Source organism: Suricata suricatta, chromosome 7, assembly GCF_006229205.1.
Source record: "Suricata suricatta isolate VVHF042 chromosome 7, meerkat_22Aug2017_6uvM2_HiC, whole genome shotgun sequence".
Taxonomy (NCBI): Eukaryota; Metazoa; Chordata; class Mammalia; order Carnivora; family Herpestidae; genus Suricata; species Suricata suricatta.
In genome coordinates, this window is record NC_043706.1 from 16,869,564 (window position 1) to 16,889,428 (window position 19,865).

Consider the following 19,865-nt stretch of genomic DNA (forward strand, 5'->3'; position numbering starts at 1 on the left):
GCCAGTCAGAACTGTTTATTTATAGCTGTGGATTTTCAATGCTGTATAAATTAGAAATCATTGCTGAATGAGGCCTGCGCCCACTCACACACGCAGGGCTGCTATCTGTGAGTCCTTTCACACAGCTTGACTGTACACAGTCTAAAATGGGAGAAAATGACATGCTCCGAGTCAAATGACGAAGTCACAGCTAAACTGCAAAGCAGAAAACCAGCAATTATTTTTCCTCAGCACAAAATGCAGAGTACGACAGGTGCAATTATCCAATATTACTTAACAGCACTGGTTTGTGGTGTAGGGAGAAAATAAAGGTTTCTGTGTCTTGGAGAGAAAAGAGAGAGAGAGAGAGAGAGAGAGGGAGGGAGGGAGGGAGAGAGAGAGAGAGGGAGAGGGAGAGGGAGAGGGAGAGGGAGAGGGAGAGGGAGAGGGAGAGGGAGAGGGAGAGGGAGAGGGAGAGGGAGAGAGAACCTGCCTCCGGGGCTCCAGTTTCTGTGGATTAAGCTGTGTTATGTAAATTGAAACTGGCCAGGATTCCAGATAGGGAAAGCAGCAGCACCTGGCTTCCTCAGCCTTTCTCCCCAGAAACTGGCAACCCACATCATCAAGGAAGGCCTTCTGAGAAAAAGCCCCTCACCTTGGAGACCCTCCTCCTCCTCCCCCCCTGGAGGCAGCAACTCCAGATAAGACTGTGAGCAAGGCCAGGTCTGTGGAGCTCCTTCCCCTTAGACTAGGGAAGCCCTCACTACCTCCCTCCCTTGGCTGAATTAAGATGCGGTGAAAGAGCAGGTGGCCCACAAGAAATAATCAGTGCCCTCTGGTTTGGCCTCCAGCATGATTTTATTCCTATTTCTGAGCCTTTCCTTCAACTAGTCTCCCTACCTGGAAAGACAGCTCTTCACCTGGCTATTGGCATGTAAACCAGTTGTCCTTTGTGGCTTCAGGCTTTACTGGGAGCCACTGCCCCGTTTCCTAAAAGGCTCCCTTGAGCTCTCTCCAAGGCACAAGGCTCATTCCCTGCTCTACACCCCAGAGTGGCCCATACCAGACCCCCCACCCAGTACTGCGCCTCCCTTCTCCATCCAGCCTCTTGGCTTCTGTCCGTGGCAGTAGGGAGGCTGGAAAGAAGGTGAGCTTCGGGACCATAGCAGACTCCACCCCTCACCATGCATATATAATCTGAAGAAAAGAGTTAACATTTCTGAAACTTGGTTCTTTAAAGTCCCAAGACAATACCTACCATGAGTGAATATGATTATTTAAAGTGGCAGCAGCATCCAGGATTCTCCTTCCCACTTGACTGCAAGCTCACTGAGAACCAGGGGCCATGTCGAGTTGTCTGTGTCCATCACAAGGCCTAGATCTGAACCTTGAGAAGGAAAATACTGGAAACATGTACAGAGGATGGACTTGAGGGTTGGTTATAGCTTCTTAATCCTATAGGCATCATCACCAGTGGTCTATCTCCTCTGCCAGAGCCTGAGACTGTCAACAAGAGAGCTGTTGTTTCACTTAAGATACTCTCTCCACGGTAAATCCCAGAATCCTGTTAACAGTGATGGTCAGGTTAGAGTTTTATGGGACTTAGCAGTAGAAAACACATTACAGAATGAAACATAGTACAAATAATCTTTTTGATAAAGGAGAAAATCAGAGGAGGAGTGGCTTGGAGAATAAAGATTGCATGCAGGTGGAGGTCCAGATTGGATGACTGGATAGCCCTGATTACCCCAAGGAGCACCAAATCAGAGAGACTGATCCCTAAAAGGGGGGGCTGGGGGACCACTGAAGACAAATCTTGTTTACATCAGAATTTATGTTCCTTTAGGTCCCTGCTCGCCCCTTTTTCACAGATGATGACTCCTATCATTAAGTGGTTTAGTCTCTTTGTCTTAACTAAGACTTCTTCAGCCACTCCCATGGTATGACTCTTCGGGACCAGGGAAAGGGTCTCTGGTCCTCCTGCCACTCCAAATATCTTACTAATATACAAAATAATCTTCACCTGGATAAAGCATTCCACCGGACATGGAAAGACACATTTAACACATAAATGAGTGAGGGACCCACTGACTTTCTCTCATTCATATTCAATGATCAGTGAAAGATATTTGGTGATTTGAAAGAAAATGTTCATATGGAAAATGTACGCTTAGCAGGATGAAAATGAGGATATTGGGAGACAAAGAATAGATTCAGAAAGGGTCAGCTGCAGACTCTGAGAACAAGCCTTGCCTAGTTCACAATGGTTTACCATGTGAGTGGCCAAGAGATGCCTGGGTATGGGTCCTGGCTCTCCATCCCACTCTGAGGGTGGTTAGCATACCCCAAAATAGACCTAGACAATGATCTTGGCCACTGATAGATCAACAAAACTCTGTGAGCCTTTGGAGGAGTGGAAAGAGGAGGCACAGTGGTGACACATCATTCTCGATGTTTCTAGTCTTGTGTGGCTGGCACTACAGGACTTTAAATTTGCTTTCTAGCTGGAGAGAGAAGTTAGTGCTGGATTGTCACCATTCTTAAAAAGAGAGGAGGCAGAGCAATGAAAAAAAAATTGGATTCCATCAGCTCTTGAAGACTGGAGCTTCCCCAAGATTCCTTCTTACCCAAACATCTTAGCAACCAGTCCCAGATCTCCTGAACTGTTCAAGACAGACTGACATCTATTAAAGGTACTCTGAGTGGCTTTGAGGGCAAGGGGCATGACTTAGTCACCACTGTACCCACCCATACACAGAGCACGGCCCATGATACACTTAGATTTAAGTAACATGTTCAGTGTGTCATGGTGGTGTGGGAATTTTTTTTTTATAGTTTATTTTTGAGACAGAGAGAGAGAGAGAGAGAGACAGAGCATGAGTGGGGGAGGGGCAGAGAGAGAGGGAGACACAGAATCTGAAACAGGTTCCAGGCTCTGAGCTGTTGGCACAGAACCTGATATGGGGCTTGACCCCACGCACCATGAGATCATGACCTGAGTTGAAGTCAGATGCTTAACTGACTGAGCCACCCAGGTGCCCCTTGGTGTGGGAATTTAAACCCATATCTATCCATCTCAGTGCCCCCACAGCTTCCACTTCACCAAAGGCTTTTAGTCTTTCCTGACTGATACCTCAGAAATACGTTTTGCATCATGACTCCATAGAAACACATCCACATACTTTTAATATGTGTGATAGACCACTTCATTCTCTGTGCTATTCTTTTCTATTCTATTACCTGAAATACTACCCAAAATTGTGACTGTTACATTGATTTCTTTTTTAAATATTTATTTAGTGTTTTTTAATTAAAGTGATTTTTTTTAACATTTATTCTTGAGAGAGAGAAAGAGAGAGGGGATGAGGGAGGGGCAGAGTGAGAAGGAAACACAGCGCACAGAGCCTGATGCCGGGCTCAAACCCACCAACTGTGAAATCATGACCTGAGCTGAAATCAAGAGTCAGGTGCTCAATTGACTGAGCCACCCAGGTGCTCCCCAATAAACTGATTTCTTTAAAAAATTTTTTTATGTTTATTTATTATTGAGACAGAGAGAAACAGAGCATGAGTAAGGGAGGGGCAGAGAGAGATGGAGACACAGAATCAGAAGCAGGCTCCAGGCTCTGAGCTGTCAACACACAACCCAATGTGGGGCTCGAACCCATGAACTGTGAGATCATGACCTGAGCTGAAGTCAGACGCTTAACTGACTGAGCCACCCAGGCACCCCAATAAATTGATTTCTTAAACCAACAATAAGTCCAACCAACAAGTTGAACAGCATAGCAGTCCACCGTACAACAGGATTCATTCATTCATTGAGCAAGTGTCTACACGACTGAGTTGTATGCATGCATGGCCTGAGGACAGAGACATGGTGCTCATGGCTTGGGCCACTTGCGTGGGGGTTAGGGGTTTGCAGTCTTTCCTCCTAAAGCATCTGTGAGAACGTAGGAGCAAGCCTTGCTTTTCCTGCTCGCTGTGTTAACAGCTGCTCTGTTACACTCAGCCCCTCTGAGATGCAGACAGGAAGAAGAGAAAAAACATTTCCACTACAAGAGCTTACAAAACCTTCCGCTGAGGCTTAAGTCTGGCCTGAGCTGATACATTTGGTGACACTGTGGGGATTTGTTTTCACTCAACACTTAATTTTATTAAGATTCAAATTATGAAGTTAGATGAAGTTGAGTTAAGAAAACAAATACCGAATGACTTTTACCTTGGCAGGAATCTGGTATGTGATTCTGAAAACTCCCCATCTAGTTATGTTTTGTTCCACTGGAAAATTTTGCTTCAGTATATTCTAAAATGCACGCACATTGTCATTTTATATACATGCATTCTTGCATCTTTGCCAATTTGTAAAGTCATGCGGTTAAGTAAAATTCTTTTTTTTTATAAAATCGGTGACATTGGCACTGTCCGTATTTTCTTCTGCTCCACTCTAGTCTGGCCATTTCGACCTTTTGGTGCTCTCGCATATCACCAAACGGAGGAAGAGGCCAAGAGATATGTCTGCAGCCAAGTCAGTCGTGGTCTCACTGCTCAGCAGTGGTGGTTTCTGGCTAACCCTCCCACCACAGGGAAGAAGAGACCTGTTGCAAATGCCCTTCCAACTCACAGAATTCTCTCGGGCCCACCTGGGAGCCATGTTAGGACTTGGGATTACTGAAAATGATGACAAAGATTGCTATGCATTTTAAGGGGGTTAATGCAAATGTCACATGCACATAAATCTTGGTCCTGTGGTTGCTTACTGGGAAAGAGATTGGAAGTCCAACTCTGGCCTGGGAGTGGAGTGTCTCCAAGGGTGAGAACCAGCAAGGCTCTAAGCTATTTGTGAGTGAGTGTGCTTGTGTGTGTGTTACAAGGGGGTTGTGGTCGTGTGTCTGAGATCTAAGGGCAGCCAGCCCCTTTCCCCTGGCTGGTGGGTAGAGATACCCAGCGTGGGCAGCTCTTGCATTTGACTGATGACCTTACTACCTCTCACCTTGCATCCTTCTCCATTCGACATTTGTCATGTCACTTCATCTCTCATAGGGTCACCCTTGAAAGACCTTGCAAGTGCCAGCAAACATCAGGTTAGACTGTTTATCCCGTATATCTGGATAACCCCAGTTAACATTTACCATCACTAAATTTAAGTATATTTATAACATAATTTAAATATACTTATCATATCATTTAAATATATTTATAATTATACTTACAGTATAAATTCATTTATAGTTGCAACAATCTAGAAGTAGTACAGCCATTATTATCTTTATTCATTTCCCAGGGCTCGCATAAGGAAGGACCCCAAACTAGGTAGTTTAACAACAATAGTTTATCCTCTTCTAGGGCTGCAGGCTAGCAGTCCGAAATCAAGGTGGCAGCAGCATATACTTCCCCTGAAGGCTCTAGAAAAGAAGTCTTCCTTCCGGTGGCTGCTGACAATCTTTGGTGTACAGCTGCACTGCTCCAGTCTCTGCCTCCATCTTCATATGACATTCTACCTTGTATGTCTCTGTGTCTCTTACCATGGCGGGATTCTGAAATCTGTGTCCAAATCTGCCTCTCCTTTTTCTTTTAAAGGCACCAGTCATTGCCTTTAGGGCTCTCCTAAGCCCAGAATCCTTTCATTCAGACCACCCCACTGCAGAGATGTCCCCCATCCCCAGTGCACCCTCTGTGGCTACAGGGGCAGTGGCTGGAGGAGAAAGATACAGGGCCCCAGAAATAAGTCCACCTGCATCACAGAGATGCCAGGCTCTCTCTCCATACTGGTGAAGCAGGAGAAGGAAGGGCTTTCCAGATGAGGCTTTTCAGTTGGAGAAAGAAAACAGAGGAAGGTTTTTCCATGTCAGCCAGGAAACCTGTCCTCTCTCCAAGGACAGGAACTCAGAGTCCCACAAGACCATTTGTTTCCAGGCTTCTGTGATCTCTTTGTGTCCTCTTTGCTTTGATTCCCCTTGATTCACGAGACTAGGGGAGATGATTGCTTCTCATTTAACTTATTTTGAAGATGATCAATGAACTAATCACATCTACAAAGATGCGATTTCTAAATAAGTTTACATGCCGAGGTTCCAGCTAGACATAAAGGCTATTCAACCCAGAATATTATCCCTATTTTACAGATGAGGAGATTGAGGATCAGATGTCTTTGGATATCAAATTCTAGCTTTAAAAAATTGTTTTTATTTATTTGAGAGAGAGAAAGAGAGAGAGAGAGAGAGAGGGAGAGAGAGAGAGAGAGAGAGAGAGAGAGAGAGAGAGAGAGAGAGAGGGAGAATGCATAAATGGGAGAGGGTCAGAGAGAGGAGAGAGAGAATCCCAAGCAGGGTTGGCACTGTCAGCGCTGAGCCTAATGCGGGCCTCAGACTCACAAACCATGAAATCATGACCTGAGCCAAGATCAAGAGTCAGATGCTTGAGTGAATGAGATACCCTGGTGCTCCTCAAATTCCAGCTTTTAATTCTTCTCACTCATCTGTCTTAATTTAACCAATCACCAATAAGTTATACCACTGGAGATTGTACAACCTACTACAGATGGCCATTTGCTGTTCATTACCTCTAGACCTCCACACAGCCCTGAAAGGTAGACATTATTGTCCTGAATGTTAAGGACAAAGAAACTGAGGCTCAGTGAGGTTGGTGGGTTTTCCCAAGGAGGAATTACCCAAGAAGAATGGTGTCCATTCTTTATGCCTGCCCCTTTTCCTTTATGCCATGTGATCTCCACCAAATCTTGCTTCTGTTTCCTTCATGATGTTTAGAAGGTTAATCCTTCTTTCTGTCTCCTCAAGGTCAAAAATGTTAAACATTTTCATTTTAAGCCTTCTGGGGCAATATGGGAAGGGTGCAGGCCCCAAGAAGACCTCACTGTTCTGGAAGAGCCTCTTCACTGTGCTTCACAGCTTGAATGACCACAAAAATGGATTAAATGGACATTGAGCAGAAATACAAAGGGCTGATGGAAAGGGTAGAGCAGAGCTACTCAGCCTCATCTGCTTATTTGGAGCCTTGAGGAACTGTAAAAATACTTATGCCCAGATCCTTCCCCTAGAGATTTGAATCCATCTGGGCTATAGATTAGGCCCTGGGAATTTTTAAAGTACCTCTTGGTCACTCCAGTGTGCAGCCAAAGTTGGAAACACTGATGTATGGGAATTCTTCTTGGACATAGCAGCAACTGAAGTCTGATTGAATAAAATAAGTTTCCGGCTGTTCTAACCATCACCTTGAAGAATCTTCTTTCCAAGCTGCCTTCTAGAGTCCTGCCATCCTAGTGCTGGTGTGACTGACTGCCTTGTTCCTTTGGATGCAACTTTGAGGCAGAGTGTGGGGCCAGGATCTGAGAATGATTCAAAGGCTTCTGCAGGGGTTTGTGGCTGAACATCCTCATGCTTACCTCAGACCTCAACACATTTCTCTAGAAGCAAAAGAGCTCAGTCTACTAGGACATGGGGGAGGCCCCTTGTGGGAATTCTGCCAGCGGTCAGGCTTTGGATAGGAACTACATCAGAGCCTCTCCTCTGGGTCTCTAGCCTACTGGCCCACCCTGCAGACTTTGGACTTGCTAGCCTTTATGACCGCATGAGCCCATTCCTTAAAATGCCCCCCCATCTATGTATGGACACACACACACATATATATACACACACACACATGCACATAGACACATACATCTTATTGGTTTTGTTTCTCTGGAGAACCTTGACTAATACACTCTACCTCTCCTCTTCCCTGCCCTGGCTTCCTTTCCCTGGGTCTGCCTTCCAGCCTTGCTTCACGCCCACCCCCACTCACTCACCCCTCTCCAGATCATTTGCCTGCAGTCCCTGTGACTCACAGGCCTATAATAAGCCCTCAGCTTCCATTTGCCAAACGTTCACTCTCTCTTCCCTTCATTCAAGAATCTCCCCAAATCCTACATCATCCAATCAAAGAAACAACACTCTACCCTCCCTCAGATAAGCCCATTCACTGGAACAGATTTCAGAAAGAAAACCCCAGTGTTGGAGCATTACTTTGACAATGAAGTTGCAAGACTGTTCCACACATGACTCTGAGGGGACTTGGGGTTTCAAAATGCTCTGCCTCAGATGGGGCTGGGGCTGGACTGCAGGTTTCTGCCTGGTACATCTTCACATGTGCTAACGACCCTGCAAGGCTGTGGTCTCGGGTGCGGCTTTCTGATTCAGGTGCCAAAGGTCACTGTCCTCCACAGTACCAGATTTTACAACCAACCTCATGCTACCATCTTGCTCCTGTGACATCGCTTTCCAGGGGAACTAGGGGAGAAGGTATGAAGGAACAGAGCAAACCCATAAGCATATGTCCTCTTGACATTGGGCCACTGTGCCTTCCTCCTAGAAGCAAGTCTAATTATTATACATTCTCAGTGCAGATGGCTGATACATAGAGTCCACATTAAGGAGCATGATTACTGATCTGGTGGCCTATTACTCTACCTGTGTTTCCTGGAGGCTGTCCCAGAATCAGAGATCATTAGTAGCTGGAATGGGAAGGGCAGCCATAGCCAAGCCAGTTACTACAAAAGACCTGCTGGGGTCCCATCACTGTCTCCTATGTCCACTATGTTTGATGGACAGCTGCGGGGACACTGGGGAGAGACCTTGCGATGTTGCTCTAACTACCATTAAACCACACTCCCAGAAGATACTATAGGGGTTATAGAACACTCTGCCTTAAATCCCCACCAAAGATTCCTGAATGGCTTGGGGATAAGGTGGTAGGCAGAGATCAAGAAAGCCCAAAGCATGAGTTCATAGTTTAGGGGGAAATGTAATGCTAGAAAGAGCACAAACACTATAGGCAGACAAAATTCAGTTAGTCCCATCATTTACAATTTAGGGTGACTCATTCAGCCTTCAGAGCTGGGCTTCCTCATCTATAAATTGAGGGCACAATACCCACCTTGTGCTAGAGTTATGTAATGTATGGATGGAATGTCATAATGGACCTAGAATAGAGCCCAGTGTCTGGAAACCAATAAACATCCGGGTCCTTCTCTGCTCTCTTAACTCAAAGCCTCTATTAATCCAATGAAGGATATTTATAGGTTATCATTTGTGATCCTGTAGATTCAGTGTTAAATCACAGAGACAAAGCAGCTGATGCGGGCACCAGGGGTCAGATTTTAATGGGAGGGACACTAAACCAACAGTCTGAATGACTACATGAAATCAACAAGAAGGTCCCAATAATTCCCTGACTTCAAGTACAAATAAGAGACCATTACCTAGGACTCAGCAGAATGAAAATGGGAGAAAGCAATGCACAATTGTAAATGCATAGACTCTAGAAAGCCTAGTTTTTGGAACCCTGTAAGTCTTCATAGAGCACTAAAATTTCAACATCACTACTTTAGATTGGGTTACATGAGGGGGATGCAGTCCATTGCAACTTCCTCCTTCTCACCATCCCGCATATGGGAAAACTTTCCAAGCAGCCCTTGTGTACAAGGTCCTAGAGGTAAATTCAGTTTTAAATTAACACAAGACAAGGATGCCATCCTTGACATTTGGAAATGTAGCCTTTAAAGCTCATTTGCTGAGTTTCAATGCTCTCATCTCGTAATAAGATGATTTGGTGGGACATCCTTACGATAGTGGTATAAATTTAATGGGGGTGGGAGAGGAGATCTAGTCTCTGCTGGTCTTCAACTACATTTATCTATCTCATGAATAATTCTAGGCCTACAATTAAATGGAATGATGAGAGCCCTCTGGTGGCTAAACGAGCTCTTCTCCTTAATTTGGAGATAGGGAAACAAATTACCTTGTGTTTTGAAAGTCCTGTGCCTTGTTCCAATTAGCAACTTGCTTCATGAACTTCATCTTTCCTGCACCTGTGCACCTTAACCCTCGGGTAAAAAGATGATAAGATTTTTTTATTTTCAATCTCTTTGATGCTCACCCTTGGCACATATCTGGGCAATTATTTAATCTACCTTCTGAAGAGATAAAACACATTTTTACAAATTTCATTTTCAGAGACTTATCTAACAAATATCTACTGTGTATCTGTAACAAGTCAAACACCATACGAGGTGCTGTAAGAGATACAAGGACTTTGAAAGTATACTCTCCAATTAAATTGCAAGAAGCTTATGGTACAATATAGAAAAGAACAGCCTTGAAATTTAAAAAATGTGGGTTTTGTTTTAATAAAACTTGATAAGTTTACCAACTGCAGAAATTTCTTCTAAGAGATATGCTCTGGGTTCTCTCTCTTCTATCCACTCAGGTCCCTGTACCAGGAATCTGAAGACCATTCTGAGCTCCTCCTTCTCCGGCTCAGCAATGCAGCTACGCACTGTGTTCTGCCAATTCTATTTCTCTCCGTTTCCATCGTCAGCTTAGTTTAAGGCACTACCATTTCCGTTAACTAAAGTATACTTTAAAATATATTTGGAGCTCCTGAATGGCTCAGTCAGTTGAGCGTCTTGATTTTAGCTCAAGTCATGATTCCAGGGTTGTGGGATCAAGCCCTGCACTGGGCTCAATGCAGAATATGGAGCCTGCTTGGGATTCTCTTTCTCTCTCAAACTCTGCCTCTCTCCCCAACTCATGCACTCTCTCTGTCTCTCTCAAAAAAAAATATATAAAAAATATATTTAAAGATTATTTTGAGTGGTTAATGCACATATTATAAAATTCAAAATTTATAATAATGAATGCATTAAAAGTAAGTCTCTCTCATACTCTTATTTCCAGGTCTCACAGTCCTCCTCTACAAAGACAACTACAATTCCAACCTCTTGCATATGCTTCCAGAGATACTGTATTCATGTGCAAGCATAAATATATATGTTTTTTCACAAGTGACAATATGCTTTTCTGCACCTTGCTTTCACATCTTTCAGTACATGATGGAGAAAATTCTAAATCAGTATAAAGAGGTCTGCCTCATTCCTTTTAAGAAATGCATAGAATTCCATTATATGTATATTGCCATAATTCATGTAATCAGTTCCCTTTAGATGGAAATTCAGATGGTTTCCAATCTTTTGCTATTGTAAGTCAGTGCTGCAATAAAGATCTTCCAACAGACATCATCTTGCATATGTGCCAGAATACACTTGGGATAAATGTCTAGAAGTAGAATTGTTGGATCAAAGGAAATGGGTATTTTTACTCTTGATAGTTATTTTCAAATTACTCTTCTTAAAGGTTTTATCAATGTCTACCTTTGTCGACAAAATATGAGACCCTATTTCCCCAAATCTTCAACAATACAGTGGGCTATACAATTTTATGGGTAGACATGGCATCTCCCTACAGTTTTAATTTACATGATTCTTGCTTTGAATGAAATTGAACACCTTGTCATGTTTTACATGCTTAATATGTATTATTTATATGTATTTTTAATGCACAGGTTTTGTATCTTTTATTTTTCTGTTTAGGGTTTTTTATTGAACTTCAGGAGCTTATAGTGGGCAGCCTCCAAGACATCCCAGATGACCTTCACCTCCTGATATCCACATTCACTCATAGTTACCTCTCACACTGTACCAGGTTGGTCTCAGTGACCAACAGTATATGGCAGAACTGATGGTGTGTCATTTTCAAGATTAGCCTGTAAAACACATTTGACTTCTCTTTTGGTGATTCTTTCTCATGAGTCACTTGTTCTGGAGTAAAACCAGCTGCAGTGTCAGCCAGCTGCTGATGTAGAAGTCTACGTGGTGAGGAACTGACTGCTTCAGCAAGTGACTAGTGAGGATCTGAGGTTTCCTGTCAAGACTCACATCAAAGACCTTCGAAGAGGGGGCCTCTAGCCCCAGCTGAGCCTTCAGATGAGACCGCAGCCCCAGCTGACTGCAGTCTTAACGGCAATCTTATGATAGACTCTGAGCCACAACCATCCTGCTAAGCTACTCCCTTATTCTTGTGCCTCAGAAACTGAGAAGTACTAAATGTATGTTGTTCTAAGCTGCTAAATTTTGGGGTAATTTGTTATGTATCAATCAACAATAATATAGAGCTCTAAATGTATTTAGAAAATAAGTCCTTTCTCTTGAGTATGAGCCTCTTTATTTGAGTTTCAAACACTTTCCCCTATTTGTTGAATGTCTATTTTCCTTCTTCCTTATGATTTCTTTCTTTTTTAATGTCCTTTATTTCTTGCAAACAGAATTTTAAATTTTTACATAGTGAAAGTGATCAATTTAGGTATTTTTATACCTAGAAATTATGAAAAAGAACCTATTAAAAATATTACAAATGTTATTTTCTTCTATTTCCAGTAATAAACGGTTAGGTCATTTGAACCAACATGCTAAAATCAATGGAAAACATAATTTCCTAACCTCCTAAAAAACATGAAGAAAATAACAAGATAATAGGAAATTATCAGACCAAGTCTAAGAGGCATCAAGAACTCATAAAGGCAAGAAAAGCAACAAAGCCTTTTGCCCTGAAGACATATTTGGGGGACTAACCTAAGTGTTTTGAAGACTTTACAGAGTAAGAAGGAGAGAAGTCAACGCTTAGTGTCCACCAGGTTGAAAGGTTAATATTAGACACCTCTCATATGTTAACCTAGAGTCCCAAAGGAAGAATCCTCAGGGTAAAGATAAATTAGAAGTAAAACTACCTGCTCCTCCCCCTCCTCAAAAAACCTCCCAAGATACATATGTCTCAATGTTGAATAAAGCAAAGGAGTGGGGAAATCTCACACACACACACACACACACACACACACACACACACATAATCTGTCCCTGGGTAGTTCTACCCAGAGTCCAGCCCCCTTGAGAAATTACAACCTAAATTAAAAACCCAGGAGTGTTTCAGAAAACTTTAAGCCATGACTTAATTTGAATTGATTACAGAGAGACAGTGTCCCCAAATGTCTGGCAGAAGCAAATGCAAAACTGAAAAAGAGCTCCTTCATCCAAGCCACAGTAACCACCAGAAATCATGTCTCATAGATAGTGAGCAGTGCAAAGTCATGGTAGCCTAGCCATAAGAAAATAAGTTATAAAGAGTGGGGGGGGGGGGTAAAAACCAGCAAAAACAGAAACCTCACTGGTGTAAGCAGATCCTGTAAGACTTAAGGTTCCCAAATAATCAAAAGCAAATTAGAAAATAGCTATGTTTACAGAAATGAGAATTAAAACTATTTGCAGTAAACAGGAACTGAGGGTGGGGTGTGGGGAGAGTGATCTAACATATCTGAAAAATAACCAACTGAACATCAGAAATGAAAAATACGAAAATGCAAATTAGAAACTCAAAAGAGGCATCTGAGAGCAGAATCAACAAAGCTACAGAGAGCAAGAAGATCAAAGAAATGATCCCAACTGTAGCACAGAGAGACACACATGGGAAACATAAGAAGGTAGTTTAGAGGAATGGAAGTTTGAAGGAGGTTTACCATGTGCGGAACCCAGAGAAAATTACATAAAAACAAAAAACCAACTAGCAGAATGAATTAGTGGATTTATCAGTAGATAATACAAGGTCAATATGCAAAAGTCATTGACGTGCTATGTATTAATAGTAAATACTTGGAAAATAAGATTTAAAAAAAAATACCATTTATAAAAGTGTAAAGCCATGCTCTGCTTGCTCCTGTACCGAGGGATGGACCATGAATGCCGACTCAACATGAAGACCCTCAGGCAGATGTGACCCTGCCCAGAGCCAGGCCCGGACAGCCCCCAGCCTGATCCCTCTACGTTCCCCCAAACCCAGTCTGGCCTGATGCCAGCGAGGAGGGCGTACCTGCTTCCGGTCCTCGCTCTGCTCCTCCCTCAGCAGCACCTTCTCCCACGCGTGCGCCCCGCCCCTCCCACTGTCAAGGGGCCTCTGGCTTTCTGGCACGCTGCCCATTTCTGTTCCAAGCGTTACAGGTAAACTGCTACCCGAGGTTGCTAAATTTGTTCACTCGCTTTTACAGCTTCCTCTATTGAGGTCGTGTTGGCACCTTCTTCCCTATTTAGGAACTTAAATGCAGTCCTCGGGTGGGAAGCTCTTTGGCGCAGCACTGAGCCGCCACTTCTGACTCCTCCTTCCGCCACCTGCTCTGTGCTCTGCAGACCACACTTAGTCCCTGACTGCTTTCAGCCCAAGGACGCTTGCCTTTCACTTCACCGGAGCTCTCCTGCCAGGAGTCCCGGGCAAACACCTCATTCCCCCCTTGCTGGGGACTCGATGCAAGTATGGTGAGTGGAGAAAGTCACGGTTGTAGTCTTCTGCCTTCAAATGCAGAGGCTTTTCTGCACAAAGGGTCCCCAGAGCCTCCACTGGCCGTATGTAAAGTGATCCAAGGGCCTTGGGTTTAGCTGGTCTGTTAGACCTGTTCTCGGGTGTTCTCAGACTTGTTACAGCCTTAACCGCCAACACGTGATCCGAGAGCATAGCCTCCGAGACTGCACGTGGCGGGCTGCCACGCCCACCCTTCTTGCCCAGCCTTACCCTCCGCCTGAGACGGTTCTGATGAGGCAATGGTTTTGTATTAGTGAGTTTTTGTTTGTTTGTTTGTTTGTTTGTTTTGGCAGGGCACGAGAGAAGGAAAGACAGCATCCTCAGCAGGCCCCACGCCATCAATGCAGAGCCGTATGCAGGGCTTGAATTCACAAACGGTGAGATCATGACCTAAGTGAAGGTTAAGAGTCAGCCCCCAACCTACTGAGCCACCCGGCCATCCCTGTGTTTTTTTACTTTTATTTTGTTTTTATTTTTAACTGAGCTTTCTGATCATCAGTTCTCAGAGATGATGATTCTCTTTTCATTTGTTCCCATTCTGTCAGCGGTGGGAATGCAGGGAGTCTGAGAAGGTAGTACAGCCTTCAGGTTCATCACACAGCAGGGGTGAACCCTAGATGTGAATTTGAGCCCATTGGAACATACGTTTCTAAGGTTCAGTCCGTTCTGAAGTGTCATCCAGGAAGTGTCTTCTCTGGAGACTCCACAGTAGCAGATACTTGTCTTCTGAAGGGTTCAAGACAGGTAGAGATTATTACATTTGACCTTCGAGTTTGACTGGCAGCAAGTCCTTTAAACCTAAACAGACTGCTCAAGCTCCCGGTGTCCCTCTCTGCATCTCTGAGCGCCTAAATGTTCTCCCTCAATGTTTTCTGATAACGGTCTCTTTGTTTTCACACAGACTGGCATATCAGTTCCATTTATTTATTAGAATCAAGGTACACTTATTTATGGTAATATCAAGGTGCAGAATCACACCAAGAACTATAATAGCTCCGAGAGGGCCTGAGGTCACATGCAGGAGCTTGAAGAAAAGTGAAGGCAGAGAAACAGTTAAAATAATGCATTACACTTATGGTATGTGTCATAGTTTACAAGAGACTTTTACATGTATGATCTATAATAATCTAAGTTCTTGGGGTCAAATTACAGAAGCAATTTCTGGCTTCTTGCAACAGAAATAAATGCATTGGAAGGGCAGTGTACAGTTCGCAGAATTTACACAAACACCAAACACGGAGAACAGTCAGGAACGAAGGAGACCTGATTCCATGTGCCCCAACCAGTCATAACCACGGTCACATCCTGTCTGAGAGCTGTGCTAGGCGGTGCTCCCACTGCCTCTGACCTCAGGGGGTGACCTCTAACAGTCTCTCAGTCTTCGTGTCCCTCCCCCTAGATCCAAAGTTCCAGGTGGACATGTCTGACTGGTCACGCCTGTGCCCTAGCTGTCTGGTTGGGTATCAGGAGAGAAGAGAGAACGTCTGTGTCCCTCACCCCTCACCCCTTGGTGTTCGGTACTGAGTAGTTGTATTAGTTTCTACTGCTGCATAATAGTTAGCGCAGACTAAGTTTAAAATAACACTAACTTATTACTGTACAGCTTCTGTGGACCAGAGTTCCAGCACAGTCTCAGCTGGGCTTTCTGATCACAGTCTCACCAGGTGCTAATGGAGGCATTGGCTGGACTGCATTCCCATTGGGAGGCTTAACTGGACAAGAATCTGTTTTCAAGTTCCCTCAGATAACGGTGGAATTTTTTATTTGCAGTTGTAGGTCTGAAGTCCCTGATTTCTTGGTAGCTCTCCACTGGGGACCATTCTCAGCTCCCTGAAGCCACACTCGAGTCCTTGCCAGGCTCATAGGCCCACGCTCCACAGACAGCTGACAGCAGGACTGTTAACTTCTTCAGAGCGAGCAAAAGGGTCTCTCTGGCTTTAGATCTCCCTTTAGGAAGGTTGTAGTTCCTCTTTCAAGGTTCACTTGATTAGGCCAGGCCCACCTTTTTGATGAATTCTTAGTCAACTGATTAGTAATCCTTTTATAGCAGTGAAATCCTATCGTGGTCATAGGTCCTGCCCACACTCAAGGGGAGGAGATCACACAGGGTATATAAACCAGGGGGCGGGAATCTTGGGGCCCTTTTTTGAATTGTGCTTGTCACTCAGGAAAATGTCAAGCACTTCCCACTTTCATCTCATTGGAACAGAAGATCAGGTATAAACTTAACAGCTTTGCAGAGGTTTAAAAAAAAGAAAAGACTCTGAGAAGCCGGAGTGATTTGGTTCTAGCCACAGAGTTCAAAAGTGGTTGAATTGGAAGTTGACATCAGAGCTTTCCAAAGGTAAATGGAAATAAATAGTAACAGATATAAACATTCACAAAAATAAATTACGGGATAACACCTGGTGCTCCAGGCTCTGATGGAAAGAGGAAGGGAAGAGAAGATGGGAAGCTGTGACTAATGAACCCGTGGCCTGCTGCAGGAGGCCATTCTGGAGCTACTGGAAACAATCCCAGTAAATAACATGAGCTTTCTGTTTGATGTCAGAGAGAATGGCATGCATCTGGGACATGACTGCTATATTTAAAAGAAAGAATTCACACCAACGTTCAAGGGTGAATATGCACGTTGGCACGGGTCTCTAGAAGAGACCAGAAGAGACCAGACACGCTGGACAGATCACCAGTGAGACCCTGAAGTTGTCTCTGGCTCCACCCTTCTGTGTGATCTGCACTTCACAGCTCAGAGACCAGCCTGTCTCCTTCTTTAACAGGCTTCTCAAAGAGACTCTGAGCTAATGTCAAGCTAACTATATCATTTCCTTCATCATCATCCTGAAATTTTCCCCAAACAAGTTGTCTTTTTTTTAAGTTTACTTATTTAAGTAATGTCTACACCCAATGTGGGGCTTGAACCCACAACCCTGAGATCAAGAGTGCATACTATACCAAATGAGCCAGCCAGGCACCCCTCCCCTAAAAGATTTAGATTTTAAAAGGTAGGACATAGAGGAGGCACCTGAGTGACTCATTCGCTTAAACATCCAATTCTTGATCTTGGCTCAGGTTCATGAGTTTGAGCCCCAAGTCAGGCTCTTTGCTGTCAGCACAAAGCCTGCTTGGGATTCTCTCTCTCTCTCTCTCTGTCTCTGCCCCTCCCTTGCTCATTCTCTCTCTAAATAAATAAATAAAAACTTTTTAAAAGCTAGGTTAAGGTTCCCAATGATACAGCTTTATTTTCTGCAAGTAACAAAATTTTGTTGTTCGAGAATATACAAGTAATAGCTGAGTAGGTATTAGAACACATGTCTGTGTATGAAAAACGTATAAAGTAGCGACAGCAGAATAAAAAAACATATTCAAATGTGTCTGAACACACAATAATATATTTAACTTGTATTCACACACATACCACATAAAATGAGCAACAATAAGTTACTGGAAAACCTTTGTGCCAATCCAGCCCATGCCACCTTTCGGCCGTGTGACCCTGGAGATACAATTTAACCTGTCTAGGCCTCAATTTTTCTGATCTAGAGGGATAAAATGTTAGAATTTTTTGTTTCTAAAACTCCTTCCAACTTTAACGTTTAGTAATTCTTCAATAGGATGGATCATATGCAACAGTCAATATTGAGGAAAGAGCATCTTCCTTTTTCATCTTAGATGAGAGGGCAAGCTCTTAATCACGGGAGACCATGAACTTGATTGCATTTCAGATTACATTCAACTAAGCGTATCGTCCAGCCCTCTTGGTTATTCTGGGATACTTGCTGTCTGTGGAACTACTTTCCAGAGCTATTTAGAATCATGCACATGTGTGCGTGTATGTGCACAAGCACACACATGCACACACGCACGCACACACACACACACACACACACCAAAAATACAAAGACAGCAGCAGGGTCACCGGGTTAACAGGGAAGTATAGCTGAGTTAGCAGAGGCCTAGAGGAAAAGAGAATGGAAGAATTCCCAGACTCTCACCGCTTTCACAAACTGACATCATCCATATGTATCACCATTAATTATAATAATCATCTCCTTCTACAACAAGTGCTCTGTTTGACCCTATGCCTGTGTTTTATTTATTTATTTTCTAAGCATTTCTTTCTCCTTTATCTTCTCTCTGAGCTGGTTAATTAACTGCAGTGAAAGATAAGAAGAGGTCTCCACCACATGGTCTTTTTGGCCTATCCCCGCTTCCTACTCTCTTACAACACTTCTAATGCTTTTGAAAAAACAACAGTACATTTTAACATGACCAACAAGAGAGCTGGCTCTGTTCTCTTAACCCCTCACTGGCAGTTTTTATTGTAGCAGAGCAAGGCACTGGGGTCAGAATCCAAACCCTGTCTAAACTACAAGCAAACTATCTGGGACACACGCCCACTCTGTTTTTCCAGTCTATGCAAGGGGAATGCATATTTTTGCTATGACCTTCTTCAAGGCCAACCGTATTCTCTTCCAGACAGATATGGAACCACATATTTTTCAGAAAAAGAAATAGAGGTTGTCCACTTTGTTGCCATTTCTGCTTCACTTTTCCCTCCGACCAACACAGATTGAACATCCTCTGAAGTTATCATAGAGGTACCTTAACACATGGTATCTCAAGGTTGTCTTCCACAATTTAAATTTCAATTACTCCTCACTTGTCTGCTACCTTAACTTATTTTCTTTACACTTAGAAATTACCTGCAAATTGCCTTACTCATTGGGCATGGTGCTTTCATTACTCAACCTTTCTGAGGTCAATTTTTTTTTGTTTTGACCTCAGAAAGAGAGACAGAGAGAGACAGAGAAAGTGGGGGAGGGGCCAAGGGGGGAGAGACAGAGAGAGAGAGAGAGAGAGAGAGAGAGAGAGAGAGAGAGAGAGAAGAGAGAATCTTAAGTAGGCTCCATAACCAATGCAGAATCCAATTCAGGGCTCAATCTCACAACACTGAGATCATGACCTGAGCTGAAATCAAGAGTCTGACACTTAACCAGCTGAGCCATCCAGGAACCCCTGAGGTCAAGTTTTCATTAAGCACTCTGTTCTATGTGAAATTCTCCCCTCCTTTGTCTTCTTTGCCTTCTCTCCTTTTCTCCCTCCTACCATTCTAATCATCCCTTTCTTGTCTTCTGCGGGGCTTTCTTCTATCTGCCTTTGAAATGTAATTTTGATTCCTCTCTACCTGCCCCTGAAAAGTAGCTTTGATGTAAGCTTCATAGCTTTGATGTAGGCTGGCTGGGTCCGAGGACTCAGAGGAAGTCCCTCCGGACCAGCCAAGAGGGTCCTTGGCTTCAGGTAGCACAGAAATCCAGTGCAAGCCAAGGAGAAGTGAGAGCTGAGTTTATTGAAGACATAGAGTGTAGACATAGACCGGGTCTTCAGAAGACTCAGAAGGAAAAGAGAGTGAGACTCATCTTTGCTTGGGAGGTCTGGGGTTTTTCTTGAGGGTTATGGTCCCATGAACATGTCTTTTCAGGCATCCAAGAACAAATGCGAATATGTAGATGTCCTCCATGAGTCACTTACACCCTGGAGCCTGGGGTCTTGACGAGTCAGTAGTCTGTAGTAGTGCAGAAAGACTCCAAAGAGATCATTAACTCCATGACCTTTGCAAGGAGGACATACACGATCTGTTCTATAAGGCTTGTG

The 19,865-nt window shown here is 43.6% G+C and overlaps 2 long non-coding RNA genes across 3 annotated transcripts in view; one reads left to right on the forward strand and one right to left on the reverse strand.

Annotated features, from left to right (window-relative positions):
- LOC115296263 lies at positions 1-14,307 on the reverse strand. 2 transcript variants are annotated; one of them, XR_003910819.1, is made up of 4 exons: positions 13,731-14,307; positions 9,775-9,859; positions 1,238-1,543; positions 1-195 (listed from the first exon to the last, which is right to left on the reverse strand). It is a non-coding gene; the product is annotated as an uncharacterized LOC115296263 (long non-coding RNA). The 2 variants fall into 2 exon arrangements; XR_003910820.1 differs by lacking the exon at positions 9,775-9,859.
- Positions 13,825-19,865, forward strand: part of LOC115296265 — a 14,242-nt gene continuing 8,201 nt past the window's right edge. The window contains exons 1-3 of the long non-coding RNA XR_003910822.1: positions 13,825-13,858; positions 13,949-14,170; positions 14,507-14,590. This is a non-coding gene — a long non-coding RNA (uncharacterized LOC115296265). The remainder of the gene's footprint in view (positions 13,859-13,948; positions 14,171-14,506; positions 14,591-19,865) is intronic.